This window comes from Delphinapterus leucas, chromosome 20, assembly GCF_059928025.1.
Source record: "Delphinapterus leucas isolate spDelLeu-1000000601 "Yukka" chromosome 20, BTC_Dleu_Yukka2, whole genome shotgun sequence".
Lineage (NCBI taxonomy): Eukaryota > Metazoa > Chordata > Mammalia > Artiodactyla > Monodontidae > Delphinapterus > Delphinapterus leucas.
In genome coordinates this window covers 33166972-33194368 of record NC_143148.1, presented here as the reverse complement: position 1 = coordinate 33194368, position 27397 = coordinate 33166972, and the positions used below count along the sequence as shown (strand labels likewise).

Below are 27397 nucleotides of genomic sequence, written 5' to 3'. Positions count from 1 at the left end.
GTGACAGCAGGCAAGTCCCTGCCCTCTCTGGACCATGGTTCGCTTGTATGTCAAGCAGGGTTAATATCAGCCCATCTCACAGGGGTCTGTGGAGCTGATAAAAGAGCCTTTGGGGTCAGGAGGCTTGGGTGCAAATCCGGATTTCAACATGTGCTGCCCAACGTAGGGCAAGTTTCCTAACATCCCTGTACCACATGTTCCTCATCTGCGTGATGATTTTGCATCTTCTTCACAGGGTCATTCTGAGGATGGCGGACAATACGTCATACAAAGATTACAGCACAACGGGGGACTGCCCACCCACAGCTGATGCTAGTTGATGCTAATCTCATATATTGGGTTCTCAGCACAGGTTGGGCATCATGCTACAGTATTCCACCTGCATTTCCTCAGTGGATCCTCAGTCAACCTTTCAAGGCAGATATGGCCTTCATTTTACAGATGAAGAAATGGACTCTGGGAAGTCAAAAAGCAAAGAGTGGATTTAAAACCTCTGCTGAACCCAGAGGCGCTTTCCTAACTGAAGCACCATACTACCTTCAACCAACGATCTTCTTTCCAAACGAAATGATCATTCCCATAGCTCTTGATTATTTTTCTGCTATAAAATATAATCTGCACTATTTGAAAAGTTCTAAACATTGCGGAAATATATAACGTGAACTTTCCCACAATCTTACCCTTTAGGGATAGAAATACAATTTCTAAGACTTTTTTACCCATGTTGGAGGACATTTTTGCCTGATCTGAGAATCTGAGTAGTGTTTCCTTAAAAATTTTCTAGAAATCATTTCACTTTGAACTTAATTTTTTAAAGTATCATTTGCCCTGCATGGAAGGTAACCCCTAAAAGAGAAACCCAAGGGAAACAAAACCAAAATGATGCCCGTTGAACAGGACCTGGGCGTGGCTGCCTATGGCCTGAGGCCTGGCCTCGCATTGTGGAAAAGGTGATCAGGAGTGTAAGAGGCCTTACAGACATTAGCAGCCAACTGAGACTTTCTCCTTGACTCAACAGGAAGGATTAAAGAGAAGTGAAAAGAGGACAGCTGCTCTCAGTTTATGATTCAGCCAACTGCCTCATCCACGCACTTCCTAAACATCACCCTGCTGACTCTACCGTGTAAGTCTCTAACGAGGCAAACCTTTACCTGCCCATTTCAAGAAGAGAATTCTGAGGCTGAGAAATGCACAGGACACCTTCAAGAACTTAGGGAAAAGACTACTGTGAGACCAATAAAACGGCAAGCTATTTCTCTCTTCAAACAAGATGCAGTGACAAGATCTGAATACCTCAGAGTACCAGCTCACCATGATTTGAGTCCTCCCTCCATTTGGCATGAGGGGCAGGAGGAACCGCCCTGGCAAGGGGTTGATGGGGGTTTGGGGTTTCGTGATGGTACAAGCTCCATCCCTCCCCACAGGAGATGGGTGTTGAGGGATCAGGCAGTTTTCCAGCTGCCTGAAACCTCTATATCCACACAGTCTTCTAGGAGAGAAATTTAGCAACACGGTCTCAAACATTTTGAAAATAATGGTTCCAGTGAGGATTCGGGGAAGATGGCAGAGTAGGAAGCACCAGGAATCTGTCTCCTCACTTAGACAAAAATCATACGAGCAGAATCTGGTATAACTGTTTTGGAACTCCAGAGTCTGTTGAAAGCTTACGGCTTCCAGGGTTAATCTGGACTCTTAAATTTCGGTTAATTTTAAATTGGGAGATTAGGTTTGACATAAATACAATACCATGTGTAAAATAGACAGCTAGTGTATAGCACAGGGAGCTCAGCTTGGTGCTCTGTGATGACCTAGATGGGTTGGATGGGAGGGTGGGAGGGAGGTCCAAGAGGGAGGGGATATAGGTACACATATAGCTGATTCACTTCATTGTACAGCAGAAACTAACACAACATTGTAAAGCAACTTTACTCCAATAAAAAAATTTTTCTGGGTTCATTTTGGTCAATTTCAGCTCTTAGTACAGTAGTAGGTAGCCACCCCCCACCCCTCGGTCTTGTGGCAGCCAGCTATGCACATGTTCCTGGAGCAGCCTGCACGCAGTTTGCAGGAGCGAGGGTGGGTAAAAAGGACCCTGTCCTCCAGATCCCGGAGATTTGTACCATAATTGTTGACTGCTGTTTCTGATCTCGGAGGTGCAGACAGAAGCAGGCAGCCGTTGTTGTCACTCCACCACCTGCTCCGTGGTGGCAAGCCCCTCCCCCTCCAGCTGAACTGACCTCCGGGCGATTTAAAGGGCCTGTGCCTTTTGTTCCCTCCTTCAATTTTTCTTTTCCCCTTTTGGAAGCCAGACATTAAAGACTAGGACATTCAGTAACAACTGCACATATGAGGAACATTACAAAGTGACTGCACATGCCCAAGGAAAGGCTCAGCAAAGACATAAGGAGATGAAAAGACATAAGAAGGCATTAAGTTAACACCTCAGGTTGATCTTGGGCGCAGAGAGAGTTCACAACGATACAAAAAACCAAAAATGATAAACAAAAACCAAAAACCAAAAAACAGCAACCCTGGCAAGGGGGAGAATCTGATTTCCAGAGTTACTACATTATTAGATTCAAATGTCCAGTGTTCAGCAACAACAACAGAAAAATCACAAAGCATACAAAAGAAACAATGGCCCACTGAAAGGAAAAGATCAATTCAAAAGACTCTGTCTCTTAAAAAAATGTAACGACAGATATAAAGACTTTGAAACAACTGCCTTAAAGATGCCTAAAGAACTAAGAAAGTCAAAAAAATTATGTGTTAACAAAATGCAAATATCAATAAAGAGATAGAAAACCTAAAAAGAAACCAAAAAGAGATTCTGGAGCTGAAAAAATGCAGTATCTAAAATGAAAAATTCATAGAGGGATTCAAAGGCAGATTTAAGCAGGCAGAAGAAAGAAACAGGGAACTTCAGGATAGGACAAAGGAAATTATCGAGGCTGAGAAACAGAAAGAAAAGGAATGAAGAAAAGTGAACAGGGCTTAAGGGATGTGTGAGACATGATTAAGTGGACCACCATACACATTATGGGAGCCCCAGAAGAAGAGACAGAAAAGGACAGAGAGAAAAATTGAAGAAATAATGGCTAAAAACTTCCCAAATTTGATGAAAAAGCTGAATATAAACATTCAAGAAGCTCAATAAATTCCAAGTAAAATTAACTCAAAGAGACCCACACCAAGACACATTATAAGCAGACTTCCAAAAACCAAAGACAATGGGTGAGTCTTGAAAGCAGCAAGAGAGAAGTGAGTCATCAAATACAAGGGCTCCTCAATAAGACTATCTGCCGATTTCTCCTCAGAAACTGTGGAGGCCTGAGGACAGTAGGTCCATACATCAAAGTGCAAAAAGAAAATAACTGTCAGCCAAGAATGCTATATCCGGCAAAAGTGTCCTTCAAAAGTAAGGGAGAGGGAATTCCCTGGTGCTCCAGTGGTAAAGAATCCACCTTACAATGCAGGGGACATGGGTTAGATCCCTGGTCAGGGAACTAAGATCCCACATGCCGTGGGGCAACTGAGCCTGCATGCCACAACTACTGAGCTCGTGTGCCTCAACTAGAGCCCACGTGCTGCAAACTACAGAGCCCACCCACTCTTGAACCTGCGTGCCACAACTACAGAGCCCACACGCCCTGAAGCCTGTGTGCCACAACCAGAGAGGAGAAAGAAAACAAACCTGCACACCACAACTAGAGAGAAGCCCACACGCTGCAACAAAGAGCCTGCTCACCACAACGAAAGATGCCGCATGCCTCAAAGAAGATCCTGCGTGCCGCGACTAAGACCTGATACAGCCAAAAAAAAAAAAAAAAAAAAAAACCAAAAAGGGAGAAATCAAGACATTCCCAGATAAACAAAAGCTGAGGGAATTCATGACCACTAGACCACTAGATGTGCCCAGCAAGAAATGCTCAAGGGAGTCCTGCAGGGTGAAATGAAAGGATACTAGACAGTACCTCAATGTCATAAGGAAAAATAAAGATATAAATAACGGTAAGTACATGGACAAATATAAAAGCTAGTATTATTGTAGCAATAGTTTGTAACTGTACTTTTGGTTTTCTACAGGATTTAAGAGACTATTACATGTAAAGAAAAACAATTATTAGTGTAAAGGCTAGTATACAGTACTGTAACTTTGGTTTGTAATTCCAAATCTTGCTTTCTACATAAACTGGGAGACTAATGTGTTTTTTAAAAATTATTATTTTATATTTGGGGCACATAATGTATAAAGATGTAATTTTGTAACATCAGCAACAGAAAGCAGTGGGGATGGAGCTGTAAAGTAGCAGAGTTTTTGTATGTTATTGAAGTTAAGCCACTATATTCAAATCAGAGTGTTATAACTTTAAGATGTTAAATGTAATCCCCATGTTAACCACAAAGAAAATAGCCATAGAATATACACAAAATTAAGAAAGAATTTAAATATTTCACTACACAAAGTTAACTAAACACAAAAAAAGAGAGGAATGCAAAAAATACGGCACAAAAAAGCTATAGGGCATATAAAAAACAAACAGCAAAATGACAGAAATAAGTCTCTCCTTATCAGTAATAACCTAAATGTAAATGGATTAAACTCTCCAATCAAAAGACAGAGATTGGCTGGATAAAAACACATGATCTAACTATATGCTGTCTACAAGAGACTCACTTGAGATTCAAGGACAAAAACAGATTGAAAGTAAGGGGATGGAAAAAGATATTCCATGAAAATAGTAACCAAAGGAGAGCAGGAGTGGTTGTACTAATATAAGATAAAGTAGGCTTTAAATCAAAAAAAGGTTACAAGAGGCAAAGAAGGACTTTATATGTTAATAAAAAGTTAAATTCAGCAAGAAGATATACCAATTATAAACATTTACATACCTAATGACAGACCACCAAAACATACAAGGCAAAAACTGACAGAACTGAAGGGAGAAATAGGCAGTTTAACAATAATAGTTGGAGACTTTAATACCCACTCACAATAATGGATAGAATAATCAAGCAGAAGATAAGTGAGGAAATAGAGGACTTAAACAATACAATAAATCAATAAGATTTGACAGATATATTCAGAATACTCCACCCAATGACAACAGAATACACATTCTTGATTGCACATGGGGTATTTCCCACGATAGACCATATGTAGGGCACAAGTTAAGTCTCAATAGATTTTAAAAAATAGATATCATACAAAGTATAGGCTCTGACCACAATGGTGTTAGAAATCAATAACATAAAGAAAACTGGAAAATTCACAAAATTGTGGAAACAAAACAGCCCACATTTAAACAACCAATGAATCAAAGAAGAAATCACAATGGAAATTAGAAAATGCTTAGAGATGAATGAAAACAAAAACACAACATACCAAACCTTATGGGACACAGCAAAAGCAGTGCTAAGGGGAAATATTATAGCTATAAATGTTACATTAAAAAACAAGAGAGGGCTTCCCTGGTGGCGCAGTGGTTGGGAGTCCGCCTGCCAATGCAGGTGACACGGGTTCGTGCCCCGGTCCAGGAGGGTCCCGCATGCCGCGGAGCGGCTGTGCCCGTGGGCCATGGCCTCTGGGCCTGCACGTCCGGAGCCTGGGCTCCGCTGCGGGAGAGGCCACAGCAGTGAGAGGCCCGCATACCGCAAAAAAAAAAAAACAAGAGAGATCTCAAATCAACAACCTAACTTTACAACCTAAGGAACTAGAAAAGCAAAGCAAATTAAACTCAAAGCTAACAGAAGAAAGGAAATAATAACAATTAGAGTGTAGATAAAGGAAAAGGAGAACTGAAAAATAATAGAGAATATCAATAAAACCAAAAGTTGGTTCTTCAAAAACGTCAACGAAATTGACAAGCCTTTTGGACTAAGGAAAAAAGAAGAATCAAATTACTAAAATCAGAAAGTGGGGACATCACTACCAATTCTAAAGAAATAAAGAGAATTGTAAGAGAATACTACGAACAATTGTATGTCAACAAACTGGATAACCTAGATGAAATGGACAAATTCCTAGGAACACAAAACCTTCCAACATTAAATCACAAAGAAGTAGAAAATCTGAATAGACCTATAACTAGTCAGGAGATATATCAGCAATAAAACAAATCTCCCAACAAAGAAAAGTCTTGGAGCTGACGGCTTCACTGGTGAATTCTACCAGAAAGTTAGAAAAGAACTAATACCAATCCTTCTCAAACTTTTCCCAAAAGTTTTCCCAAAAACTGATGAGGAAGAACACTTCCTAACTCATTCTAGGAGGCCAGCACTGCCCTGATACCAAGGCCAGACAAAGACACTAAAAGAAAACTCGAGACTAATATCCCTTATGAACAATGATGCAAATATCCCCAACAAAATACTAGCAAACCAAATTCAGCACATCAAATTTAAAAGATTATACACCATGACCAAGTGTGATTTGTTCCTGGAATGCAAGGATGGTTCAACATATGAAAATTGATCAATGTAATATGCCACATCAACAAAATGAAGGGAGGGCTTCCCTGGTGGCGCAGTGGTTGAGAGTCCGCCTGCTGATGCAGGGGACACGGGTTCGTGCCCTGGTCCGGGAAGATCCCACATGCCACGGAGTGGCTGGGCCCGTGAGCCATGGCCGCTGAGCCTGCGCGTCCGGAGCCTGTGCTCCGCAATGGGAGAGGCCACAACAGTGAGAGGCCTGTGTACCGCAAAAAAAACAAAAAACAAAAAACAAAAACAAAATGAAGGGAAAAAACCCACACAATCATTTCAATTGATGCAGAAAAAACCATTTGACAAAATTATACACCCTTTTACGATAAAAAAAAATTCAACAAACCAGGAATAAAAGGAAACTACTCCACATAATAAAAGTCATATATGAAAAACCCATAGCAAACATCATACTCAATGTTGAAAGACTGAAAGCTTTTGCTTTAAGATCAGGAAAAGGCAAGGATGCCTGCTTTCACCACTTCTATTCAACACAGAACTGGCAGTTCTAGTCAGATCAATTAGGCAAGAAAAAGAAATAAAAGACATCCAAATTGCAAAGGAAGAAGTAAAATAATCTGTTTGCAGATGACAGGATCTTCTATGTAGAAAACCCTAAAGACTCCACAAAAAACCTGTTAGAACTAATAAATGAATTCAGCAAGGCAGCAGGATACAAAGTCAACACAAACAAATCAGTTGTGTTTCTAAATATGAAAGATAACAATCTGAAAAGGAAATAACCAAAACAATTCCATTTATAATAGCATCAAAAAGAATAAAATACTTAGAAGTTAACTTAACCAAGGAGGTGAAAGATCTGTACAATGTAACTACAAAATGTTGCTGAAAGAAATTAAATAAGACATAAATAAATGGAAACATATCCCATGTTTATGGATTGGAAGACTCACTGTTGTTAAAATGTCAATATTGGGACTTCCCTGGTGGTGCAGTGGTTAAGACTCCATGCTCCCAATGCAGGGGACCCAGGTTCAATCCCTGGTCAGGGAACTAGATCCCACATGCATGCCACAACTGAGAGTTCGTATGCCACAACTAAGGAGTCCGCATACTGCAACTAGGGAGCTGGCGAGCTGCAACTAAGGAGCTGGTGAGCGGCAACTAAGGGGCCCATGTGCTGCAACTAAGGAGCCGGCGAGCTGCAACTAAGGAGCCCACCTGCCACAACTAAGGAGCCCACGTGCCACAACTAAGGAGCTGGAGAGCTGCAACTAAGAGCTGGAGCAACCAAATAAATAAGAAAATATTAAAAAACTAAAACTAAAAATGTATTTTCCTTAAAAAAAGAAGTCAATATTACCCAAAGTAATCTACAGACTTGATGCAATTCCTATCAAAATCCCAATGACTTCTTTTTTGCAGAGATTAAAGAACACATCCTAAAATTCATATGGAATCTCAAGGGACCCCAAATAGTCAAAACAATCCTGAAAAAAAAATAAAACTGGAGGACTCACATTTCCTGATTTCAAAACTTGCTACAGTAATCAGAACAGTGTGGTATTGGCATAAAGGCAGACATACAGACCAGTGGAACAGAATAGGGAGCCCAGAAATAAACCCTCACATATATTGTCAAATGATTTTTGACAAGAATGCCAAGACCATTCAATGGGGAAAGGACAGTCTTTTCAACAAATGGTACTGGGAAAACTGGATATCCACATGCAAAGGGATGAGGTTGGACACTTACCTCACACCATATATAAAAACTAAATCAAAATGGATCAAGGAAGACTTTCCTGGTGGCACAGTGGTTAAGAATCCGCCTTTCAATGCAGGGGGCACGGGTTCAATCCCTGGTCTGGGAAGATCCCACATGCTGCAGAGCAACTAAGCCCATGCGCCACAACTACTGAGCCTGTGTTCTAGAGCCCACGAGCCACAACTACTGAGCCCAAGTGCCACAACTACTGAAGCCCACGCGCCTAGAGAAGGCGGGCTCCACAACAAGAGAAGCCACCACAATGAGAAGCCTGCTCACCGCAACTAGAGAAAGCCCACGTGCAGCAATGAAGACCCAACGCTGCCAAAAATAAATGAATAAAAATTTAAACAAACAAACAAACCAAAGAAAAAAACAAAAATGGATCAAGGCCCCAAACGTAAGACTTAAAATAATAAAACTATTAGAAGCAAACATAGGATGAAAGCTGTGACACTGGGTTTGGCAGTGATTTCTTGGAGATGACACCAAAGGCACAGACATCAAAAGAATAAACAGAAAAATTGGACTTCATGAAAATTTTAAAAATCATACATCAAAAGACTCTACCCACAGAGTAAAAAGGCAACCCATAGAATGGGAAAAGATATTTGCAAAACATATATCTGATAAGAATTAATATCCAGAATATAGAGAGAACTCCTAAAACTCAACAACAAAACAATCTAATTCAAAAATGGGAAAAGGACTTGAACAGACATTTCTCCAAAGATATACAAATGGCCAATAAGCACATGAAAAGATGCTCAACATCACTAATCATTAGGGAAATGCTAATCAAAACTATGAGATGCCACCTCGCACCCATTAGGATGGCAACTATCAAAAAACCAGAAAACAAAAAGTGTTGGTGAGGATGTGGAGAAACTGGAACCCTTGTACACTTTTCGTAGGAATGTAAAATGGTGTAGCTGCTGTGGAAAACAGTATGGAGGTGCTTCAAAAAATTCAAAATAGAATTATCCTATGACCCTGGATCCTGGATATATATTCAAGAAAATTAAAAGCAGGGCCTTGAAGAGATATTTGTACACCCATGTTCATAGCAGCATTGATCATAATAGGTAAAACATGGAAGCAACCCAGTGTCCATTGATGGGTGAATGAATAAGCCATTTTGCTTATTATTATTATACACACAATGGACTATTATTCAGCGTTTCAAAGGAAGGAAATTCTGCAGTATAGATGAACCTTGAGGACATCTAAGCTAAGTGAAATCAACCAGTCCCCCAAAGACAAATAATGTATGATTCCACCTATAGGAGATACTTAGAGTAGTCAAATCCATAGAGATAGATAGTAGAATGATGGTTGCTAGGGGCTGGCGGGAGGGAAGAATGGGGAGTTACTGGGTAATGGGCATAGGATTTCAGTTTTACAAGATGAAAAGAGTCATGGGGATGGACGGTGGTGATGGATTCACAACAACGTAAATGTCCTTAAAAGCACTGAACTGTAGTACACTTAAAAGTGGTTAAGATAGGAAATTTTATGTGTATTTTAACACAATAAAAAAATTAAAAATAAAACTAAAGTCCATATATCGCTTTAGAATATGGGAGTGGAGCTGAAGGAAACCATCCAGACTGCGAGCAGAGCTCTGGTCACCAGGATGTTCACCACAAGGCTGGATGTCAACCTGGGCAGTCCCATCTTTCCTGCTACAGATGAACTGGCTCAGACAGACACCTGAAATACCATGGCCTGGGGCAGCTTATGGCCTCCCCACAGGCAGAGCTCCTAGGACAGAGGGCTCCTGATCCAGGTCCAGCCCTTTGTTAAATTACAGGTAAAAAATTCACTCATAAGAGGCTTAAACAACTGTGAGTTTAACAACTCCTCCTTCCCTTCCCTCCTCCCCTCCCTTCTCCACTCCAGGCACCATCATGGTTCACAACTCCTTGCCTCACTCCCCTCAATTGTCCCAAGAGCCCCTTATGAAAAGGTCATGCCTGGCCTCTCTGTTCCAAACACAACCCTCCCTCTGCCCCCAGCATGCCTGCCCCTTTGCTTGCCTTGTCTTCCTGCACCATAGTCACCACTACCTGATGTCTACCGCACATCTTTGTGTACTTGTGTACTGTCTGTTTCTACTGGCACATCAGCTCCCCGGGGCAGGGACTCTGTCGTACTCCTAGCTGTAGCCCAGTACCTAGTGCAGGGCCTGGCATGTAGAAACTCAGCAAATGTGTGCTGAGCGGGTTAATGGTTGCAGAATGGAGCCTGTGCTGGAGTCTGTGCTGTCAGTTACCCACCTCGCAGGAAGTAGGGGCATCACCCTAGCGAAAATGCCCTTTGGCTATCCTACCCCCAAGAAGTTTCTGGGGGTCTTCTTCCTCTGTGGCCTACCTTCTCTCTACCTTCTCCTCATCCTCCCTTCTCTCCTCTCTCCTTCTTCCTTCTTTTCAGGGGCAAATATTGCACTCCCAGCCCATAAACATGCTCCATGCCACGAGTCTGCCCTGCCCCGACATGTCCCGGTCCCTGCTGACCTCTTTGCACACAGGTCCCACCCACCCCAATCCTATCAAGGTATTTTTCCAGAAATACTTCCTTCCCTGAGAGGAATTCTGGGAAGGGCTATGGAAAGAATTAAAATGTTACCTCTTGTTTTTTTAATATAAAACAGAGGAAACAGTCCATATGTAGTAGGAGAAAACAAGATCCAATTAAATGTTTAACAAAGATTACGGTTCAGCCATTCTTTGGACAACTATGTAGCCACTTAAGATGACAGTATACTCATACTACAAAGAGCTAATTTCCTTAATATGTAAAGTGCTTTTACAGCTCAATAAGAAAAACGCCAACAACTCAATGGAAAAGTATGCAAAGGATATGAACAGTTTATGGAAAAGGAACTATAAGTGAGCCTTAAATATTTGAAAGGATGCCCAAAATCATTCATAATAAGAGAAATGAAAAAAAATAGGACACCATTACTTGTCTACCAGATCTGCAAATATGGAGAAGTTTGATAACATGTGTTGGGGAATGGGTGGGAAGCTGGCCTCCTCATACATGTTGGTGGGAGTGAAAATTAGTACAACACTTAAGGAGGGTAATTTGCCAGATTTATCAAAGTTCAAACTGCATATTTTCCCCTTGACCTTGCAAACACACTCCTGGATGTTTTCCCTAAAGATTCTCACGTAGGCAAAAACGATGCTTGAACAAGGATATTTGTTACAGCACTGATTGAAATAACAAGAGATGAGAAACAACCTAAATGCCCAACAACAGTTATATCAATTATGCCATGCACTGAAATACTATGTAGCTGTTAAAAAGAAAAAAGGCAGATTTTTTTGTTTTGATGTGGAAAGATTTCCAAATTACATTAAATTAAAAAAAACAAGATAAAAAACACTATATACAGTATACTACCACTTGTGAGAAGGGGATATATATATGTGTGTGTGTGTGTGTGTGTGTATACACACACACACACACACACACACATATATATATATATATATATATATATATATATCTCCATGTGCCCACCTGGACTGTGTTTGGAAGGAGACATAAGAACCTGATAACATTGGTTGTTTTCAGGAAGGGTTATCAGGTGTCCAGGAGACTGGGGAGGGAGGGAGACTTACTTTTCATTACATACCTTTTTATTTGTTTTATACTATTGTACTATGTGAATGTACTAGCTACTAAAAACTAAACAATTAAAAAAAGGATATCATAGCATTTAATCTTCCTTTAATACATAATTCCATGTTATTTAGTTTAAAAAGTGTTAATTCCATTTTGGTTTTTATGTTATGAGTCCACTAAAAAAGATAGGAATATACACATATAGGAATATACACATATAGAAAAAAGTCTGGAAGGAAGAAAAGCAAACTGAGAATAGAAGTCATCTGAGTGTGAACTCAACGTTCCCTCAAGTTCATTGAGGTTCTCCTTTGCCAAATGTCAGAGGCATCCCAGCCAGAAGGGCTGCTAAATACCTTTCTGGGAAAGACTCCTGTGTCTGGGAATTTATCAGAAGACTTTGGATTGACTCACAGGATGTAGCAGGAGTCCCATCAGTGTTGAAACAGGCAGGGTAAATGAGTGAACTCAGGTTTCCACAGGTCTCCCATCTTTTCACCCCAGGAAACCTACTGGTTTCATGCCCTGCTCTACTAGTGAGAGAGGATGGCTGCAGAGCAGAAGAAGAGTCTGGGGTCAGAGATGGCCAGAAGCACTACTCTGACATTCATCTCCACCTTCCAGATCCACAGAGAGCTTGAAAATACTTAGGGCCCCCCAAAGGAGCATAATGGGGGTTCATGGCAATTTCACCCAGCTCTCAAGGATCTAGGAAACCCCAGATGGCATACAGGTTACATAAGCATGCTTATTATATGGGTAACAAGTCCCACATATAACCAAGTGCTTGCCTGCCTCACCACTTCCTCCTGGTTTTAAGGGCAGTAGATGGCAGAGATATGATCTTCAGGGGGGTCTGAGGGACCAAAAGCCTTCCCTTCTCCAGACAGCCTGCACTAACCATCAGACTGATCAATTTTTCACTTTTTGTTTGTTTGTTTCCTTCTCAAATCATTTGGGTGTTTGCCTTGCAGACTGAGTTTCATCCAAGATAGACTTTGGGCTACCAGCAACACTCAAAAAATAGATCCGGTAAAGAAAACCCGTAGTTTACATCCTTAGAAGGCCTCCAAAAAGTTTTTACAAAGTATTTGCACCTGTATTTAATTTGCTTAATCCTTAGTGGGACTCTGTGGAAAGCAGAGGAGAGATTCTGGGATGGCAAATTAGCTTCCTAGCTTTGCTACAAAGAACCACAAACTGGGTGGATTAAAATGTAAGAAATTTATACTCTCACAGTTCTGGAGGCCAAGCCTGAAACCAAGGTGTGGGCAGGGCCATGCTCCCTCTGAAGCCTCTAGGGGTGGGCCCTGCCATGCCTCTTTTAGCTTCTGGTGGTTTCTGGGCAGTTCTTGGACCTGCTTAATTTGTAGATACCTCATTCCAATCTCTGCCTGTGTCACATGGCTGTCTTCTCCCCATGTATCTCGATTTTCCTATGCTGGCCTCCTCTCTTATAAGGGCACCATTCATACTGAATTAAGGACCCACCTACTGTAGTATGACCTCATCTTAATTAATTACATCTGCTACGACCTTTGTTCAAAATAAAGCCACATTCTGAGGTAGAGGGGTTAGGACTTCAACGTATCTTTTTCAGGGACACAATTCAATCCGTAACAGACAGGGGAAGACATACTAAGTAATTTGGCTGAATTTTTCTCAGAGGGGAGGTGGGTATATGTGTTGGGTGTAAGGAGACTGACTTGGCCCTACAAACATCCAGGCACCTCTGTATCTGGCGGAGGAATACGGCTAAGCATATTGGGAAACTCTTCCAAGGAACTTTCCCTTCCGCTTGTCTGCTTTCATCAAGGACCCATCACTCCTCATGCTGGTGCGGTACCTTGAAGGACATGTTATCATCCCCATTTTACAGATGAGAAACCGAGGTTCTGAGAGATAAAATAGCAAATTCAAGGTGCTGAGAGCCCTGGTCCTTCTGCCTCCCATGCCAGGCTCCAATCTAGCTGGTGCTGTGCTTTGTTTTTGTTTCTGTTTTTGGCTGCGTTGGGTCTTCGTTGCTGCGCAGGCTTTCTCTAGTTGCGGCGAGCGGGGGCTACTCTTCATTGGGGTGCATGGACTTCTCACTGTAGTGGCTTCTCTTGTTGCGGAGCACGGGCTCTGGAACACAGGCTCAGTAGCTGTGGTACACAGGCTTAGTTGCTCCGTGGCATGTGGGATCTTCCTGGACCAGGGATCGAACCTGTGTCCCCTGCATTGATAGGCGGATTCTTAACCACTGCGCCACCAGGGAAGTCCTGGTGCTGCGCTTTGGAGGGGAGGCAGGTGGGCATAATCAATGACCAGTCGGTGCTATCGGTAAGTTTTGAGGAAAGCACGCTGGATGGGGGGCCTGCATGCACCATGAAATCATCAGATTCACCACTGCTCTGTTCTCTGGTAAGAGACCAAGCCTAATGTTTTCCGAGCTTACTGCTTCTTAGAAAGAAAAGCAATTTGGAGGGATGAGGCTCCATGTACTGGCCCCGGGTACACCCTACCTCCTGCCATCCCCAGGTTTGGGAGGCTTGGAAGTGCTGGTTTTCAAACTGCTTTTGAAGCCTGCAGAACCCCCAACCTCTTAAAAAGGAAACATAAGAACCCCAACGTATAAAATGGATATAAATGGTGCTGAAGGTGGGGGGCCTCCCTGCACCTCCCCAAATGGCCATCCCAGCAAACTCCAGGTCCTGGCCCCCTGGGTGAGAAAATGGCTGAAAACGACTTGGAAACGCAAAAAGCAAGTAGCAAAACGACACCCATGTAAACAAAAGGGCACCCATGTGTTCACCTATTACTTGTGAGGTTAAAACGCTCATCAGGAATAGTCTGTGGAGATTTGACATTAAGGAATTACTGTTAAAATGTTTAAAGTTATGCTGATGGTATTGTGGTTATGTCTTTTTAAAATCTCCTTACTTTAGCACATTGTGGGAAAGTTCAGTTGAGATGCTGCTGTGTCTGTTTGCCATTTGTTTCAAAATGAAGTGTGGTAGGGACGAAACTGGGCTGGTCTGGGGTGATGACTGTTGAAGCCTAAGTGGCGGTTACGTGGGGCTTGGTTATACCAAAACTGACGTATTTGTACAGCTCAACCTAATTCTATTCCTTCTACTTTTATTTATTATTTTTATTTATTAATTTATTTTGGCTGCGTTTGTTGCTGCACACGGGCTTTCTCTAGTTGCAGTGAGTGGGGGCTACTCTTGGTTGCGGTGCATGGGCTTCTCACTGCGGTGGCTTCCCTTGTTGCAGAGCACGGGCTCTAGAGCACAGGCTCAGTAGTTGTGGCGCAAGGGCTTAGTTGCTCCACCGCATGTGGGATCCTCCCCGACCAGGGCTTGTGTCCCCTGCATTGGCAGGCGGATTCTTAACCACTGCGCCTCCAGGGAGCCCCTATTTCTTCTACTTTTGCACATGTTTGGAACTGTCCATCATAAAAAGCTCTTTTAGGCTAAATAGTCCCACGCAATGAGCAGCGGGGACTTCTGAAATTCTTTAAAAGACAATTAGAAGTTGAAGCTCCAGGAGGTGACAGGAGCGGTGCGAAGGTGGGGAAGAATGGGAGGGAGCGGGAACGCAGCCGCGTCCCGAAACCCAACCCGGGTGACCCGGACTTGCTTTCCTCTGCGGCTCGAAACTCATCCCCCAAACTCTGCAGGGTGGCAGGCTAAGCGCTCCCCCACCATCGGCGCCCCATCTGCCCACCCGTTCATCAGTCCAGCCGTCCGTCGGCCCGACCATCCATCAGGTCAGCTACCTGGCCATGGGTACGTCCAGCTCCAGAGTCCTCTGGCATACCCTCCTCCCCGCTCCGCGCGGCGTCTGCACCCCGAACCTCCCTGCGCAGCTCGCCCCAGCCGAGTCCCGCTGCCCCGCGAAATGGTGGGCACTCACCGGCTGCGCTCCCGGCTGCGCTCCCGGCTTCGCCGCGCTGAGCACGAAACTGAAAGTAGGCGCGGAGAGCAGCCGGGGGACGGGTGCGGGGAGCCGGCTGCCTCTGCCGGGAAATCACGTGGGTTCTCGGTGCCCCGGCGAGGGCGCGAGCGCGGGATGGGCGGGGGCAGCACACGCCCTCCTGCAGGGCCCGCGTCCCGCGCCTCTTGGAGCTCAGCCACCTGTGCGGAGGACACCCAGAGACGGCACCAAGGGACGCGGGGAGCGCTCGCCCCTTTCCTGGATGCGATACTGAGGCGAAGGGATGAGGGTTGGCACACCCGGGTCGCGCCAGTAGACCCCGGGCTGAGTTCGGCTCTCCCTGCCTCTCTGGAGACTAAGACGGAATGGGACAGGATAGGAAGGAAATGCTCGCTGTGCAGGAGGAGACTTAGAACCCAGGGGGTCCAGCCTCCTTTTCTTCAGTGCTCTCCAGGATGGAGGGAGGGGAGAAAAGAAAAATGACCATAATTGCCCTTACTGAGCCCTTGGCCCTTTGGACGGTGTTAAACGCTATGAATTTAGGAGAGAGGTGAAGGAACTTGTCCAAGTCACACAAGGGACCCAGGCAGAGATGAGGAAGAGATGGGACAAAGAGGACAGGAGAAGCAGAAGGAGGGTGAGAAGCCTCCCCCAGGCGGGGGTCAGCAGCAATCCTGAGTGGCCACTAGTCCACTACCCTTTGAGAGCTGACTACAACCTCCCTGGCTTTTTGCATTCCTCCGGGGCCAGGAGCTCCTGTCCTGCAGAGGATACATCCATCCCCGTGGACAGGTCTGCCCTCTAGGAAGATCATCCACCCACCTTCCCATGACATCCCCGCAGGGCAGCAGCTTCCACTCCCAGCTTTTCTATCCCCCGCCTCTCAAGCCAGCTGGGTGTGTGCGAGTGTGGGTGAGGGCACTGCATGGTAATGGTCACAGGCACAACCATCAGTGTCAGACACCCCTGGCTTCAAGTCCTCCTCTTCAACTTACTGGCCAAATGCCTTTACTTCGCTGAGCCTGAAGCTTGCCATCTGTAGGATAAGAACCCCTCCACGCAGAGAGGTCACGAGAATCTGATGACCTAAAGTTCAGGCTAATGTAGCCTGTGCCTGAAGCCAATAGGTGTCCTTGTATTTTTGTCTCCTTCTGCTGGTCCCACATCCCTGTGAGAAGGGAAACTGCTCCCCTTCCAGCACCAACTCTGATATCCAGAAATCACGTGACAGCACGGATTTTGCAGTCAAGTGCTTGTGGGTGATTACCAGCTCCACCACTTCAGGTAAATGCCCTGACTTCCCCAGGTCTCAGTTTCCTCATCTGCTAAATGGGGTATTCCAAGCTTCCCCAGGCCACTGCGGGGCATGGTGGGGAATGGATGAGAATGCGAATGTGGCTGTGACTGGGTGCATGGGAGGGATTATGCCCCAAGATCAGGATGTGCACTGCAGTTCAGCTCATGGTCACTGAACACCTGCTGTGTTATTGGCTTGAACACCTGCTCCCTATCCAGGCTGGGAAGAGCAGATGGACACATGGACAAATAACCACAATCCTGAGAGACAAAGGCAGACCGTTTTCAGATGCATTTAATTTTGGACAGCTCCTTGAGGATGGCAGAAGACAAGTTATCCCATTAGGCAGATGAGGAAGCTGAGATTCAGACAGGTCAAGTGAGTTGCTGAAAGTCACACAGCAATCAGGAGCAGAGCTGGGTCTTAAACCCAATACCCTTTCCAGCCTGGAGATACCTGGCCTGCTGAGGTGGTTATCACTGAAGGACTCTGGGAGAGCTACCTTCCCAAATGCTCCCTACCCCCAGCCCGGCCTGTGGCCTGGAGTCCACCATCAGCATTGCTCCTTTGGCTGAAGGTGTGCATATGCTCCTTTGGTATAAATTAAATGGCCGTCCATCATTTACACTTGAGTGTGAACAAGCTAATAAGGTTTTATTGGTGGGAGATCAAAGGGAATCTTGGGTGTTTGGATTTGGGGGTAGGAAACACAAGATGTGAGAGTCACGGGGACCAGAGGATGGAGCCCACATTTACTGGGCACCTCTGTGTGCCAAGTACCATCTCTGTGGAGTATAGCCAATAGGTGGCATTTGTGAGCACTTAGGACATACCAGACAGTGTTCTGGGTACATGGGCTTGCTCCTTTAATCCTCATGGCAGCCCTTTTATCTCCATTTTTACAGGTGAAACACAGACAGAGAGGGTAACATGCCGAGATTACACAGCTAGCAGCACAGGAGCCGGGATTTGGACCCAGGCAGGGCAGCTCCAGAACCCCTGCTCTTGGTCACCATGTGATACTCCCTCTAGGCTAACACAGTCCTTACCAGAACCCTATGTGGAAGGTATTATTATCATCCCATTTAACAGATGAGGAAACTGAGGCACACAAAATTAGTATTTCAGGATACTGGGCTTTGGACCCAGATTTGAAGGTCAAGCCTTCCCTCTGCGTTCCCTATTGCCCAAGGTTGGTCCCGAATACCAGGGGCCTATCCTGTCCTGGGTCAGCAGCCCAGGGGGCAGGATGTGCTTCCACAGGACCTGGCCTTGGGCAGCCCTTGTTTCCTCCCTGGAGGAAACAGCAAATGCCCCCACCCATGCTGGGGGACTTCCTGGTCTTTTGTCGTAGGCCTAGTCTGAGTTTCTGGGCTTGGATGGAAGGGCCAGGACTGGGAGGGGTCCAGCAGGTTGGTGCTGTCCTGGCAAGCTCTGGGGTTCCACGTCTGTAAGTCCTCCTGCGCAGACCTGGCTGAGACGCTTTCCTGCGTCTGGGGCGGCAAAGGAAGCTGAGGGGCTGCACCTTTCTGGAGCAGAAATGAGCCCCAGGGCCTTCTAGGGTCCCAGCTAGAAGGTCCCAACTCCAAGCAAGCTCTCTGTCTGCCCCTTGTGATGGTGAAAGTTTTCATTTTGGGGAAGGAGCTGCCCGGGGCTGCCAGGTCATCCTGATACTGTCCTTGGGGTATCAAGTTGGGGGCCTGGGCTTCCCAACCCTTTTGGGGGTGCTCTCTTGAGTGGAGTGAGTCTCCCAACTGGTGTCAGTATCCTGGAGGCTTACATCCCAAGGCCTGGAATTTCCACGTTGGACTCAGGACTTGGGGGCTGCTGAAACCACTCTGACTCTTTGCGCCAGGGCCCTGCCCTCCAGCCCCCAGGAGCACTCCTGGTCAGCTTAGCGGGTCAGACCCTTTCTTTGGACCCTGAGGGAGGAAGAGAAACAGGCCCAAGAGAGCATTTAGAGGGGACCAAGGAGGAAGGAACCGGGTTCAGAAGATGGTGCCTTCCCCTCAAGTCTTCCCAAACCTGAAGAGATGTCCCTCTGCAAAGCTCCACCCCAGATCCTGCCTCCTGGCCGTCTCTCCTGCCCGTCAAAATAAAGGCCAGGCTCCCTCTGCACCTTCATGGTGTGGGCCCTGATCTCCTCTCTCTCCCTCTCCTCTTTGCTCTCCGTGCTACTCCGGCCTCCTTTAAGTTTCTTGACTCTCTCATGGTTCCTCCTAGGGACTCTGCACATGCCAGTGTCTTCCTACACTTTTCCCCCTTCCATATGGCCAATGTGGCAGCGAGGGATTTTCTTCACACACCCTCCCTGGAGCCTGGTACCTCCCAAGACTGAGATGGCAGAAAGAAACCTTTTGTATTCTAGCCTGAGTGGGAAGAAGACACGCTTTGAGCATCATAAGGTGGTCTGGCTGGTGCTCATAAGAGGTTACTCTTCCATGTTAAAGTCTGATTTGCTTTTTAGAGGCTCCATCCTCCTCCTCTTCTACCAGAAACCAGACCTCTGTGAGGGCCCCCTACCCTCCCTGCCATCCTCCGTGAGGGCCCCCTACCCTCCCTGCCATCCTCCGGATCTGAAGCCCCTATGGTCCCATATTCCCTATCCAGCACTGGAACCACATGAACACAAAATGGGTGACACCTCATACAGAAAGCTGGTCAGAACAGGAGATGGGACCTCGGTGGGTGGGTGGGGAAGAGGGCCCAGTGCTGTGGGGGAGGGAAGAGAGATGGTCTGAGAGACGCTTTCTGCTGACCGATGGGGAGGCTAAGAAACCCAGCCAGGGCTTCCCTGGCAGCGCAGTGGTTAAGAATCTGCCTACCAATGCAGGGGACACGGGTTTGAGCCCTGGTCCAGGAAGATCCCACATGCCACGGAGCAACTAAGCCCGTGTGCCACAACTACTGAGCCCGCGTGCTACAACTACTGAAGCCCGTGCACCTAGAGACTGTGCTCTGCAACAAGAGAAGCCACCGCCATGAGAAGCCCGCGCACCGCAACAAAGAGTAGCCCCCCGAGTTTCCCTGGTGGCGCAGTGTTTGAGAGTCCGCCTGCCGATGGAGGGGACACGGGTTCGTGCCCCGGTCTGGGAAGATCCCACATGCCGCGGAGCGGCTAGGCCGGTGAGCCATGGCCGCTGAGCCTACACGTCCAGAGCCTGTGCTTTGCAACGGGAGAGGCCACAACAGTGAGAGGCCCGTGTTTACCGCAAAAAAAAAAAAAAAAGAGTAGCCCCCACTTGCCGCAACTAGAGAAAGCCCAAGCGCAGCAAGGAAGACCCAATGCAGCCAAAAATAAATAAATAAATTAACTAATTTTAAAAACCTCTCCTTAAAAACAAAAAAAAAGAAAGAAACCCAGCCAGCTCCTGCTCCCTTTCTCTCTACCAAAGCCACACGCACAGGCAGATATTCAAAAAGACAGCAGGGTCAGCTCAGCGTATCCTGTGGGGAAACAGAAAGCTCTGGGCAGGGCCTTCTCCAAAATACCCCCTGCACGCCCCAGTAATGGAGCCTGAGACTCCACCATTAGAGTCATCTCATGTGGACAAATATCCTACAAGGTCAGCATGGAAAGGGAATTTGGGGATCATCAAGTCTAACTCTCTCATTTTATAGGAAGGGAAACTGAGGCTCGGGGCCAGGCGTGAACGAGCCTCCCAGCCCAGGGCTCTTCCTGCCACATCAGGTGCCATTAGGAGACCCGTGCCCTTAAGGGGGGTTGAGCTATCCGTGGGGTGGCAGAGACAGTATTCTCCAGTGAAGCAGGAACAGGGATCCACGCTCTGGCCAAGTCATGGGTGTGCATTGCCACCCACAGGAGGAGGCACCTTGAGGGAAGGGGACCCAGGACTGCTAAGCTTCGATGACTGGAGAATCAGGGGCACTTGCAGCTCCACCTGGGAAGGGCCTAGAAGATGAATGAGAGCCTCCCTGTCAGGCATGTGTCCCCAAAGCCTCCTCCAGCCCAGACTTTCGAGACATGACCTCAGGGGTGCCCACTGTGGTGACCCTTGTCCACAGGAGGTTCTGGGCAGACTCAACACTGCTCCTCAGATGACAAGCCCACTGTGAGTGCTCCCTGGGGCACAGAGGTGACCCATGGGGCAGAGGGCCCCACAGCCTGCAGGGCCTTCATCTATATGCCCATGAAAAACTACATCTCAACCCACCCTCTCTTCCTGTCCTGACCCCCCAAATGGTACCTCTCCCGAGTGGTCCCTCCTAGGCCCTGGGGAAGGCTGTGACTGCATCCCATCCAAGGAACCAAGGCCCGGCGAGCGGCCAGCTGGCCAGTGCTCTCCTGCCTTCCCCACCCCCTTAATCCACACCAGCAGGGTTCCATTTCTGCAGTCTCAGCGTCGTCCCAACAGACACACGGGCAGAAGGGTCACAAGATAAGGGAGGGACCATCTGGTCCCATTGCCTGATTTCCTTTAGGACTCTGTGTCCGCTTTCTTTAAGACATGAGGTACACGGGGCTTTTTTTTTGGCCACACCCCGAGAACCCTTGCCCCCTACAGTGGAAGTGCGGAGCTTTGACCACTGGCCAGCCTGGGAAGTCCCGCTATGGCGCTTATTTCTCCAGGTGCACCCAAGACCACCTACCTTGGTCAATGTGGAAAAACTCAGTTTAATCCTGAAGTCAAAAAGATGAGAATTTGGCCCTCCATTGTGCTCCCAATCCCCCAGAAAAGACACTCTAGGAATTATTTCAAGTGCTTCCATCTATATTTAGGGCCCTCCACAGAGAGCCCTCTTGAGCTCTCTCATGAGATTTGCCATTCCAGCCACCAGGCCTTTGCTCGGGCAGGCCCTTCCTCTGGCTATGCCCTCCCTCCCTCCTTCATGGTGCCTCTCCCTCTGAATTAAGACTCTAGGAGGAGTCTTCTCCCCCGAGAAGTCAGGTCCTAAGTCCTGGAGGGAAGCAGCCATATTTCCCCACCAACACCCCGTGCCTGACACCAGAGGGACAAAGGAGGGATATGCTGAGTCAACCGCTCACCCCTCTCTGCAGACATACCGGGAATCCAAGAGGCTTAAGTTCTCCTTCCTGGAGCAGGAGGCCTGGGTGGTAGTGATGGTGTGTGGTCAGGCCACTCGAGAAGTTCTCTCGTTTTTTGTACATCCCGTGCTCCACCAGATCCCGCTTCACCTCCACCCCACTCACGTTAACGCGTTTGCCCCCCACCCCGCCCTGCCCGGCTAGTGCTTGTTTTAATCCTTAGGCCAGAGTGGCTCCACCTGCTAGTTTATTAAAGGGAAACAACTGCCCTCCTGATGGTCCTTAACCTGAGGGTCAGTGAGGGACACGCCCCAGCTGCTGGTTTCCCTGGTAACTGATGACCCCACCTGATGTCAATTACGCTATGAATGGTAGCCTCCTTCTCCCCGCCCCACCCCCGCCCTGTCCGGCATTAACCAGTGAGGTGTCGCTCCAGAACCTTTTGCTTAAGATCCCCTGTCCAAGATCCCCAGTGGTCTTGAGGCTGGGCAACTACAAGTCTCGCAGGCCTGCAGACTGCAGCCCACAGGTGGTATCCTGGGGAGAGAAACCAGGTTCCCTGTGAGCAGGGGCCCTCCTCAGAGCAGAGAGCAACCCCCAAGCCCAGGACCCTCAACTCTCTATGCTGAGTGATGGGAGAGGTGTGGGGAGAGGTGGACCCTGGGGACTCTTGGGGTCAGCCTAGCATTGATATTCTACAAACAAAAGGGAGTTTCCCAGGACCTGCTGCTTGGGGATTATGTGGCACGTCCTCTCCTGGATTCTCACTCATCCACATTTCCAACAGCTTCTTCCTGGTTTGAACCTGCACCAGGACTTTCCCGCATGGCTCACTTCCTCCACCTTCAAAATGAAACCATCAGCAAAACAAGGTGACACTTCATCTTCTGGCAGTTGGATTTAGCTGCATTTTTACATTCCAGAGACCAAGTATGGATCCTCAACCAGGAGCATTAGCTTTACCACCTGGGAGAGAGCTTGTTAGAAATGCAGACTCACAGCCCCTACCCCAGGCTCACCAAACCAGCAACTCTGAGGATGAGCCCAGGAATCTGTGTTTTAACAACCCCTGCAGGTGATTCTGATACAGGCCAAAGTTTGAGACCCATAGCACTAGATAACTTTCAAATAGCCTCTTGATTTGGGGTTATGAGTTGTATAAGCACCCAACCACCCACCCCTTTTTGCTTCATAGCTCCAGGCACAATTAGTGGTTATATAGTCTTTTGTTTGGCTAGATATTATCTATCTCTGCCTATGTCCCCTAGACTATAAGCTTCACAAAGTCATGAACCATATGGGCCTGGCTCAGAGTAAGAACTCAACAGATATTGTTGAAAATACATCCATCCATACATAAAAATGCTGGGGCCACAGAAACTGTTGACTCTGATATGAATGTGACATGTGACCTTAAACAAATGTCCTTCTAGTTCTCAGCCCCTGGAACTCCCTTTGTACAGTGAAGGGGTGGGTCCAGCTGACCCTTGAGGGCCACGCCGCTCTCTACCATTTTAGCAGAGGCTCAGTTTGACGCCTCCCCAATCCAGCCATCCCGCACCAGTGCCAACCAAGGCATCTCCTCCCACACCCCACCCCAAAGCCTTCTGGAGCTTCTACTGCTTCCTTCTGGCCTTTAAGTCTCCTTGACATGATCTCAACCTAACTCCTGGCCTGATCTGCAACTCCTTTACCCCCAAACAACCCTTCCCTCAGCCACGCTGGGCTTCCTTCCTCCCCCTGGTCCTGTCACTGCTGTTCCCCAGGCAGGACACCTGCGCTTGGCTCTCTCCCTGCCCCTTAAAAGCCAGTTCAAACTGCCTTCTGGAAGCACTCCAGCACATAGAAGTCTTGGTTAATAGATTCCTAAAAAGCATGTATGTCCACAGTCACACTCAAAAGCAAGAAGGGAAGTCCTCAGGACCCAGAAACAACAGGGGACTCTGAGAAAAGTCAGGGGAGGGGAAATGAAATGGGATATTCTGGGAGGTGGAGTTTACAGCTGGGTGTTAAGAGTACTCTAAACTTTACAGATTCCTAGATTAAAAAAAAAGTAAATAATACAAAATTCAAAAAGATTAAAAAAAAACAACCTAAATGCAGTGTGCTAACCTGGATTGGATCCTGGGACAGAAAAAGTCTATCAGTGGAAAAACTGGTGAAATTCAAAGTCTGGAGTCTGGTTAATAGCAATATACCAACATTAATCTCTTAAGTTACAACAAATGTGCCATGGTTGTGACTGGTGGTTTCTTTTCCTTATACTTTTCTCTGTTTTCCACTCTGTGCCTACATTACTTTTGTCTGCCGTTTTCATGTATGAAGAAATATTGAAGACATGCAGAGGGGCATTAAGAGTAGTACTGATCATCAATTCCTTACCTACAATGACAAAATCAAACACGCTCTGAAGACTACAAGTTTCTTTCTTAAGTTTGTCAGCAAACCTGGCCATTTGGATGGAAGGCTGTTTATAGTACTTACCTTGCTTTATGTGAAAATTCATATGCAGAGAAATGTCAGTGGACTTGATTGTGGGGTGCCACCCCAGACCCCATGCGGGTGTCCTGCAATATATCCAATGTGCATGTACTTCTACTACCTTCTAAAATACACAAAATTCTGGATTTGGAAAGTCATGTGGCCCTAATGGAGACGGACAGTGGTTTGGGGACCTATGTTCCAAACACCCACGTCCCACCACCCAGGTTAAGAAATAAGATATTACTAAAACTGTCAAAACTCCCATGTGTACCCCATTCATAACTTGTATTGTGTGATTTTGATGATCAGGAGGACAGCCATGTTTTAGAAACAACCAATCACAGCAGAAGCAGTGAGAAGAACTTGGAGGTTTCAGAGGTCCATCTGTGGAGGGGTTGCCAACTACCGGCCTCCCCATCTCCCTGCCTTCCTCCGTCTGTACCCACTTCACCTCTTCAGGTGTAAGCCTCAGGGACTTCCCTGGTGGTCCAGTGCTTAAGAATCTGTGCTTCCAATGCAGGGGGCGTGGGTTCAATCCCGGGCCGGGGAACTAAGATCCCACGTGCTGCTGGTGCAGCCAAAAAAAAGTGTAAGCCACAAAAAGTTGGCTGCCTGGGCGTAGGGAGGGGAATTATACCATCAGTGAAGAACCATGATACCCTTGTTCTGACAGTAGAGCTTGCACATCTTGAGGCTGTAGACAGTTACCTGGGCCTGGTTGGCGGGGAAGCTATGGGAAAGCAGTGGGAGACACAGAGGGGGTCCCATGGCTAGGATGGGGGCCCATCAGAACAGCTGTGGCCACTGCCTTTGGAGACACAAGGGACAAAGCTGACTCGGGGTTCCCAGGGCTGAGAGAAAAAGGAAGCAGCTAGAGCAGTGGCTGGGGCCCAGGCCACCCCATCACTAATTTGCCAGTGACCTGGGCATCACTCTTGCCCTCTCTGGCCCTTGGTTTTCTCACCTGTGTGATAGTGAAGTAATCCCTTGCCCTGTCCAGCTCTTAGTGTGTGGAAAGGCCTTCTATGTCTCACTTTCTTCATCTGTAAAATGGGGATAATAATAGTACCTACCTCCGAGGGTTGTTGCAAGGATTAAATGAGAGAATCAACATAAAGAACTTGCAGAAGGACCTGCGCATGGTCACCCTCCAAAAGAAGCTGCCATTGCTTTTGTGTAACAATATTCATGAAATGCTGACTATGCTTCAGCCCTGGGTGAGGATATGGGGGACAGTGCAGAGCTCAATAGACCTGGTCTCTACCTTCAGGAGGCTCAACGTTTATCAGATAATCCCAGAACTAAATGTAAAATGGCACCTGAGGAGCGTCTTAAAGGATGGATGCACCGGGCTGTGGTTTGAGAGCCCTGGAGAGCAAATCTCACCTAGTTAGGGAATGGGGAGGCCCTCTCTGAGGATAAGGAGTAATCAGATGGGGCAAGGAAGAGGGGACACCTCTGGGCAGGGGGGCACAGCATGTGCAAAAGCCCTGTGGTGGGTGGGGAACATGGTCAATGCACAGAATGCACAGGCAGCCAGGGGCTAGGAAGTACGGCCCAAGGTGGCCTGGGCAGGAGGGCAGGACCTCTGATTTGCAGACTGTTGGGCTGGGCTCAGGGAGACCTCTCCCCATCAAAAAATTGAACCAATAGGTACCTTGCAACAAAATGTTTTATTTAATACACAGCTGAGCTCAAACAAAAAAAAGGGACAATCCCAGATACTAAAGATGAAAAGGGAAATGAGAGCTAAAACCATAAGTAAGGTGGCCCAGAGAGACAGGCACTGGATGTGGGTTCAGACCACACTAAAATGGGGTTTTAACACTATCAGAGGGAGAGAAGTGAGAGGAGGGGGAATGGAAATACCTCCTCGCAGTGAAAAGGAGACCAAATGACTTCACCCACCAAAGGAAGCCACAAGAAACGTCAAGGTGGGTCTGGGAGGGTATAACTTGAGAACCCGAGCCTGCAGCTCGGGTTCAGCATAATTCAGATGTGCAGCTCTGAATTATGTATGTATTTATACTTCCAGCATGGTGCAGGACTTCCTGAACTGAGAAATGGACCTACAAAGCCAGGAAGGAATGAATGCTGTAACCTTTGGGGTCCCTGGCAGTAATAAGTGCAAAATTATTCTCTAAGGAAATGTGGGTGACTCAGGGAGCAGAGTCTGTCCACAGAAAAACCAAATTCCACTAAAGGTGAGCTTCTAAGAAAATAAATATTACAAGCCACACAAGGAAACCACGAGAGAGAGCTAGCAAACACAACCAACAAGAGGATAAGCACCCCAAGGCTCTGACATAAGAGAACATGGAAGAAATTACAAAGGAACTAATTTTTCAATGATTAAAGAAATAGAGCCATAATGAAAGCATAGGACTCCAGGGGGGGAAAAAAAAAGATAGAATTGAAAAGGAAAACTTGAAAATAAACTCAAGAAGATGTGGAGAAAAGGGAACCCTTGTGCACTGTTGGTGGGAATGCGTATTCATGCAGCCACTATGGAAGACAGTATGGAGGTTCCTCAAAAATTAAAAATAGAACCACCATGTGATCCAGCAATTCCACCTCTGGGTATCTTTCCAAAGAAAACAAAAACACTGATTCAAAAAGATATGCACCCCTATGTGCACTGCAGCATTATTTGCAAAAGCCAAGATATGGAAGCAACCTAAGTGTCCATCAATAGTTGAATGGATAAAGAAGATGTGGTATAACAAATACTACTCAGCCATGAAAAATAATGAAATCTTGCCATGTGCAACAACATGGATGGACCCAGAGGGTACTGTGCTAAGTGAAATAAGTCAGACAGAGAAAGGCGAATACC

At 46.6% G+C, this 27397-nt stretch overlaps 1 protein-coding gene across 3 annotated transcripts in view; it reads right to left on the bottom strand.

The window, feature by feature from the left end:
- NLRC5 (NLR family CARD domain containing 5) overlaps window positions 1–27397 on the bottom strand; it is a 129943-nt gene that overhangs the window by 79734 nt on the left and 22812 nt on the right. Inside the window, exon 1 of one of the 3 annotated variants that reach the window (XM_089903099.1) lies at window positions 13698–22281. The exons of 1 other annotated variant lie outside the window; for it this stretch is intronic. The gene's annotated coding sequence lies outside the window, so the exon portion shown is untranslated. Of the gene's footprint in view, window positions 1–13697; window positions 22282–27397 lie in introns of those variants that run through there. One more of the 3 variants, XM_022555953.2, reaches the window with a different exon arrangement.